The sequence below is a fragment of the Carica papaya genome, chromosome 2 (genome assembly GCF_054855325.1).
Source record: "Carica papaya isolate Zhongbai chromosome 2, ASM5485532v1, whole genome shotgun sequence".
NCBI classification, from domain to species: Eukaryota; Viridiplantae; Streptophyta; class Magnoliopsida; order Brassicales; family Caricaceae; genus Carica; species Carica papaya.
In genome coordinates this window covers 24,826,316-24,834,540 of record NC_142310.1, presented here as the reverse complement: position 1 = coordinate 24,834,540, position 8,225 = coordinate 24,826,316, and the positions used below count along the sequence as shown (strand labels likewise).

Sequence of the window (8,225 nt, the reverse complement as noted above, 5' to 3'; positions counted from 1 at the left end):
AAAAATTTTTCTTAATCAAGTTAAATATTGAATAGTGCAAAATCGTAATGTCCAGCCTGATAATTCCCAATAAATAAGTAATTAAAGTTAAGAAATTTATAAATCAGTTTATATATTGGATGGTGCAAAATGATAACATGCAATATGCTCCAAATGAATAAATAATTAAAGTTAAAAAATTTATATAGAAAATTAATCTAAATCGAGTTATGTATTCGATAGTGCAAAATGATAATGTCCAACCTGTTGACTCCAAATGAGTAAGTAATTAAAGCTAATAAATTTATAAATCAAGTTATATGTTGGATAGTATAAAATTATATTTCCCAATCTGATGAATCCAAATGAGTAAGTAATTAAAGATTAAAAAATTTATATAGAAAATCCATTTAAATAAAGTTTGATGTTGCATAGCGCAAAATAATAATGTCAGTCCGACGACTCTTATAAACACTACACATTTTCTATCAGTTCCTTGTAAAGTATAAACCAATTTTTTTATCTTTTCTTCACATCGTCTTTTTCTTTCACTTTTAGCAATGGATAGGAAGGGCAAGGGCCGTCAAAAGATTGAGATGGTGAAGATGAGTAACGAAACCAACCTCCAAGTAACTTTCTCAAAACGAAGAGCTGATCTTTTTAAGAAAGCTAGTGAATTGTCCACTCTTTGTGACGTTGATATTGCGATGATTGTTTTTTCCCCAGGTAAGAAGGCTTTTTCTTTTGGTCATCCTTGTGTTGAAAAAGTGATTGAATATTTTATTTGTGGTAATCCTCCACGAGATACTTCAGGAGCCATGACGCTCATTGAGGCTCACCGCAACTCAAGGATACATGAGCTCAATATGATCCTCACACAGGTTTGAGTAGACCATATTTAGATTTTAAAACTTAATATACTTATTTGATCTTATTTTTGTTGGATTAAAACTTATACTGACTTGTACTTATTATTTGAAAAATATAAAAATAGGTTATCAATCAATTGGAAATCGAGAAAAATCGCAATGCATAGCTTAAGGAAATACAAAAAAAAAATGTGAGAGTAAGTGTTGGTGGATGGGTCAAAAACAGGAAATGCGTTTCTCAGAACTTGAGCATTTAAAGACATCTTTTGAGGAATTGAAGAAGAAAGTTACTAAAGAAGCTGAGATGATTATAATTCAGAACAAATTAAACATGATGCCTCATGTATTAAACGACCCAAACACGATACCTAATGTGCTCAACGATATTCCCAATATATATATTCAAGGAAATGGAAAAATAAGATTCTACTAAGTGCATTTCTTGACTAAGTCTCGGAAGGATGAAATTAAAAAGAGTTGTAAACACAATGCTTGCAGTTTGTTTTATTTTATTTATGTTAGATATCTGATGCCTTAGCATTTGGGTTTTCATCATGTTCCTTTTCATTGTAGCGTTGTGGTACTTTCAAAGAGTGCAATAATAACATAATTTTTTTATCTATGCATTTATTTTTATTTTCAAGTTGAAATCAACCCGCTATTCTAAGAGTTGTAATAGGAGAAAATATTTTAAGTAATTTATTTTTAACTCATTAACTCAAGACAAAGGTAATGTCTAAATATAAAAAAAAAAGATATTAAAGTCACATAATCGTGCTTCGATAAGAACATGAATCATCTTTGGAAAACCTTCAATTATGTCATATTTATGCGAGTTAAGTTTTTACGTTGACAATTATGAGTCTTTATTTTTGAATAAATACCTGTGTTGGTTAATTAACTAATATATATATACATCAAATTTAAAACAATATAAATAACATTTAATTAAAAACATACAGGGAAGTACAATCTCTTATATAGGAAGAAATATACCAACTATTCAGTTAAATAATGGTTGGTACAAGTCACATCTTGAATTAATCTAAAATATAATAAATGAAATGAATTAACTATATGGTAATTATGCATCCACGGAAAAACTATTGAATTTCATGATCAAATTTTTATACATTGTAAGAGTTGTGATACATTTATTAGATGACACTCTTGGTGACCTGTATGTTCATCCAATTTATTGATGCGATAAATAAATCATGATGATGAGTCAAAAGGGTTTAGTCATAATAAATCAATTATATTGGTTAAAGTCCTATAAATAATTTAATACTAAGCCTATGTGGGTCACATGTACAAGCTCCAGCTAAGAAAATTGTTGTAACACATAAATGGTAGCTAAGAAAATTCTACTACTTTAATGTGAGTAATTAATCTTAAAATAAATCAATAATGAAATTAGGTAATATTCACGGGAAATATTTTATCGAGAGTACTTATCTAAGTATGGAAATATATCTATATATTTGGGAATATATATCCCAAGTATGGATAATATCTTCATTAAATGTTAATTGTTTATTTAACTTATTCAATTGTATGAGATATAATTTTAATAAAAAATCCCTAAAAAATGCATGGAAGTTTTTATATTAGGACCAAACAGTATTAAATAGAAATTTTCAATCAAATGGATAAAAGAAATTGGATTTTGTTTAAGCAAGCTCAAGTTGAAGTGTTGTACAAGTAAAATAATTGTAAGTCACCTTTTGAAAGAGCTAAACATGAATTATATGAATTTGAAGTTTAATTGAATATCACACGCAATCGAATTAAAACTTTATTGTTATGAAGGTTAATCGACTGTCACAATTAAATTTAATTATTTAAAATTTTGAATTTTAAATGTGATCCAATTGATAGTTATAGTTTAATTTGCAACTTCCATCCTTCCTTAATGCTTATAAATAAAATTAAAATTATCCATTGTACTAATGATCAATTAATTTTGTAAAGAATTCATCATAATTTTTAAATTTTAATATATCTTATAATACATTTTTAAATTTTTTATTACTTTAACAGAAATTATCTAAGGATTTTTATCATTGCAATTTGATTCATTGTGTCTCCTAACAAGAGACAAATAAATAAAATTAAAAGTAGCTCTCTTACCTTCTCTATCCCAAATTAATATCGAGAATATATATACATATATATAACATAAAAAATGTAAAATTTTCAAGAAGGTTCAATTTTCATGTATATCCATCTAGCTATGTATCTATATAAGTTAAAATAATGATGATTTTGCAAATTGTATAAAAGTACAGCTAAAATTTAACTTTAATTGTCCAGATTTTTCCTACCATATATTTCAATAAGGAGGAGATTCTAAAGCAACCCTAAACAAGTAAATTATTAAAACAAGAAAATATATACAGGATGTCTACCTAAAATTTATTAATTCACAACCTTGATTCAAATCTCCTATAAATATCACTCATTTCCCCCTCTTTCAATACAAATTATTTCTCTCCATTAATCTCTCTATTAGTTTCTCTCTGCACATATTAAATACTTGTGACCATGGCGAGAAAGAGTAAGGGACGACAAAAGGTTGAGATGGCGAAGATGAATAATGAAAGCAATCTCCAAGTCACTTTCTCCAAACGTCGAGCCGGACTTTTCAAGAAGGCGAGTGAATTGAGCACTCTATGTGGGGCTGAGATTGCTATTATCGTCTTCTCACCCGGTCAGAAGGTCTTCTCTTTTGGCCATCCTTGTGTCCAGACTGTGTTGGAACGTTTTGTTAGTGGTAATCCACCACAAGTTGCTTCTGGAACCATGAAACTCATTGAGGCTCATCGGAACACTAGTGTCCGTGAGCAAAACATGCAGCTCACTCAGGTTATTTTAATTTCTTTCCTCTCTTATAAAGTGTTTTGGGTATAAATAATATATATTAATTTTACTACATGTACAGGTTCTGAACCAACTCGAAATCGAGAAGAAGCGAGGTGAGGAGCTTAACCATATGAAAAAGGCAAATGAGAATCAATGTTGGTGGATGGCTCGCAAGAACGATATGAGCTTGACACAACTTCAACAACTGAAGGCCTCTCTCGATGAACTAAAGAAGAATGTGGCTAAGCAAGCTGAGAAGATTGTGATTCATACCCAAAATAATCATCATCCTCATCCTCATCTTCCTCATCCTCATCCTCATCATCATCATCCTAACCATCCTTTTTTTCTGGGAAGTTCTTCCGGTGGAGCAGGTCTTTCTTTTGAGACAAAGCCTGCTGGATTCAGTTCTAGCATTGTTCCATTCAACAATCCGAACATGATACCTCCACAGTATCATGGATTTGGCCAAAGATTCTTCTAAGTAAACTTTTGTTATTTATTTAAAATGAATTTTTAATTTTTCCAGCACAGTAAATGCCTCAGTATTAGTCTTTATATTATGTTGGGTTTTAGGATTTTGCTTCTAACGAGTAAGGGTTTGTTCAAGAAAATAAGAGGCATCTTATTTTATGTTATTTGTTTAAGTATTTTGTAATCGTTCAGTGATACTGCATCTAGTTCTTATTATAAATTTTTTTCCTTAAAACCCTTTGCGCTTGATTATATATATATATATGTATATATCTCAAACATTCTACTACGCTTTTTTTTTGTCATGCGTTGTGACACTATCAACTGCTACCCATATAACATATCGTAATATCTATTATTTTAATATATAAACAATTATTATCAAAATATTTACTCATTTATATTCACCATACAAAATATAGAACACATATATACAAGAGTTTAGCCTCTATTATATATATATGTGTGTGTGTGTGTATATATACAGTGACCTATTATCTCATATTTATTGTACACCATACCTCGAGAGATTGAGGAAAGTTTAGAGCTTGAGGTAAGCATACTAGAATTTTTCAATATCAAAAGCTTTCAGGTTAGAGATAGATATTAGATTACACAAGCATGAGTTTTTGTTCTTCGGGTAAATTTATGGAATAATTAGCATGCAGAAGAATTAAATTACGTAAAAATTATAATCCAGTATTTTCTTATGTACAATTTAAACGTATGTATGATACTAAATGACTGTATGAATCCAAATAAAAATAGAACATATAGGTTGTAGAGAAGGTAAGTAGTAGATCTATATATAGATCAACTTTAAAAGTATAATATAGTTAATTTATTCTTATTTAACAAAAAATTTGTAAGAACGACATGATAGGGAAAATAAAAATAAATTATTCATTAAAAAGATGATGCATGTACAGATAAAAGTGCCGTTGTATTGAAATGTATATACGTATCTAATCACAAATCTGGCGATTACACTCCTATATTGAATTTGGTGCTATGTTGGAATCACAAATCTACTCAGCATATTATTCTCTTTCTTAATTTTTTTCTTATTTCTATTCCATTTGAATTTCTATTTTCTATATTTTTACACTGGATCTACAACTCGTGTATGTCTACAATTTATATCTTTTTCACATGAAGACATCCTTCTTTGCTCTAAGTTCGGTGTAGGTATCAAATGTTGATCATATTGTAACTATTATGTGAAGACAGCTACTGAATTTAGAATAAAAAATTTGCTGGCAATGCTTTTGAAATGCAAGGGACACTGCATAAGGATTGGATAGATTGGTTCTATTGTTAGCAGGAGCTAGTTCCATAAAGATGTCATAGCTTTCTTGAAGACAACTATCGTGCAGTGTGCTCTCACCCGAGCACCATCTGAAGTCGATCCACAGTAGCTAAAAGATCTTTCAATCTAAAACCAATAGTCCATAGCTAAAGTAACTATTTCGGCACATTGTGGGCTTGAGTTCCAAATCCACATATTTGGAACAAAAATGAATCTCCCTAAAAGTTGAGTTAGGCAGGCGGTAAAAAAGGAGAGCAATTATATATGATATATATACATAGATATATATTGCGATTAATATTTGTTCTTGTGTTGTGAAATATATAAGCCAATTTAGTTGAATAAAAATCATATAAACAATATAATGATCAAACCAGTAAAAATAGAGAAAAGACATGAGAGGGTAAAAACAAATATATATTGTAGAAATTTAGCATTAAAAAAAACTATTATTTTTATTTAGATTTGATAGAGTAATAACGAGGACTCAAAGTACAAAACAAGAGATAATTCTAATTTAATCAAATACATTTCTCATATTTATCATAAATACAAACATTAACAGATTCAAAAAAAACATTTTAATGTCACAAAATCCCCTATTAATTTACAAGGTAATGGTATATTAATCTGTTGTATTTTTTTGAGTTCAGCTATTAGTTCAACAACTTTCTAACTAATACCATTGACTTTTAAAAGTATAAATTTAAATTATTATTAGTACGTAACGTGAACTCCGATATAAAAAAAAATATCTATGATTTTTGTATTCTTTTAAAAAAAGAATTAAAAAATAAAATGGCGGTAACTGTAAGACATCAAGACATGCAATTAAGTTGGATTAGAAGGTGATGGCCATATTAATTGATGGTTAAGAGATAATATTTGTGAGTGTGGTTGCCATGTATAATTGACTTCAAGTGTGAATGCATGCTGGGAATAATGCAGAGAGAGTAGGTAGATGCATGCATTACAGTGAAGCAATAGCTTTTAATTAAAAAAGATGGCCACAATTGAATAATTTTATATAAGTACAGGCTTGCAACAATTTACTGATTATATTTTTTTAATTACATTACCTTAAATCAAAAGGTTTTTCCATATCCCCTATTAAAGACATAACATTTTTGGAGATAATTTGGGCATTCCACTTGCAATTTTAGAATGCACCACATCTTACCTTACGTGGTATATTCTTCTATATTAAAACACTCCGCCCCCATTCCTTACTAATGGCTATTCAACCGTTGTGTCGTTTTATATATACCCCCTCCCGCCTCTTGGGCACACATGACAAAATACCATGACTAGAAAAAAGGTTAAGCTTGCTTATATCACTAACAACTCTGCAAGAAAAGCAACATTCAAGAAAATGAAGAAGGGGCTGATGAAGAAAGTGAGTGAACTTAGCACTCTTTGCGATTTCAAAGCCTGTACAATAATTTACAGCCCTTATGACTCGCAACCAGATGTTTGGCCTTCCCCTCTTGGAGCCCATCATGTGCTTGCTGACTTTAAGAGGATGCCTGAGATGGAGCAGAGCAAGAATATGGTGAATCAGGAGAGCTTCCTGCGCTAGAGGATCACTAAAGCAATTGACCAACTGAAGAAGCAGCACAACGATAATCGCAAAAAGGAGTTAATAGATATCATGTTCCAAAGTCTTACTGGGAAGTCCCTCCACCAACTCAACCTTATTGATCTCAACGATTAGGGTTGGCTCATCGAACAACACCTCAAAGAAATCCAAAAGAGCATGGAAACACTCAGCAAGTCACCTTTGCCTCAGGAGGTGACAGACAAAGGAGTGATGAAGGGTCCTGGTGAGACTTTCACTCAAATCAAGGAGGATTCTATGGTGCAGACGCTACAGCAGCCGCAAATGCAGTTCGTTGATGGGATGAATCCTCAAGCACAACAACAGCATTATGTCGGGTTGAACGAGGAACAGGTAGAGATGATGGTGCCATTCACAGATCAGAACTACCATAATAATGGATTTGTATGGTCCAGTGTTTTTAATTACCCTTAGAAATTGAGAATTATGATATTTGATTTTGAATTTTTTTGGGTGTTATTGGGGATGTACTTTAACTAATGAATTAAATTCCACCATAGAGATATGTTGTTAGTTTCTTAGTCGTCATAGTCATCATCTAAATAGTTGTAGTCATCATAATAGTTATAGCTGTCATCCTCACAGACATAGTCGTCGGGTCACATACATTCATGTACTTAGATTACTTTGTGTTATGATTTTCTTTAAATTAATCTTCACCTCAATATTTTAAATTATATATCTATTTTTGTGATACATAAGAGTCGAATCTTCTATTCTTATTTTTCTAGAGGCAGAGAATTACCACTTGCAAGTATTATCATGCCTTAATTATATTTAACTTTTAGGAGGATTGATTTCTATTAAGGCGGTTGGTAATGAAGTAAAGATCCTAGAATTGGAACTATTTGGCCTTTAGCCCAATCATTAAGGGATGACATTAGTTCCCATTAATGAAGAACATGTCTACTCACAATTTTATATAAAAAATTAACAAAGCAACTGAATTATCACCTATATACCTTTTTATACAATCTGTTAACTTTTGATATCAACCATTTTCTATTAAAAATGTATTGAATGTATTTATTTATTTTTTTGTGAATATGTCAGTTTAGTGATATATAAAAGTACTTAAGTTCAGCAACTTTGTTTCAAATTAAATTTGCAG

At 30.5% G+C, this 8,225-nt stretch overlaps 3 pseudogenes; all 3 read left to right on the top strand.

Annotated features, from left to right (window-relative positions):
- The first annotated feature begins 539 nt into the window (after nt 1–539).
- LOC148268890 (agamous-like MADS-box protein AGL62 pseudogene) lies at nt 540–866 on the top strand (annotated as a pseudogene).
- A 2,523-nt stretch (nt 867–3,389) lies between these two features.
- LOC148268889 (agamous-like MADS-box protein AGL62 pseudogene) lies at nt 3,390–4,197 on the top strand (annotated as a pseudogene).
- Nucleotides 4,198–6,700: 2,503 nt separating this feature from the next.
- Nucleotides 6,701–7,747, top strand: LOC148268888 (agamous-like MADS-box protein AGL80 pseudogene; annotated as a pseudogene).
- Nucleotides 7,748–8,225: the final 478 nt, after the last annotated feature.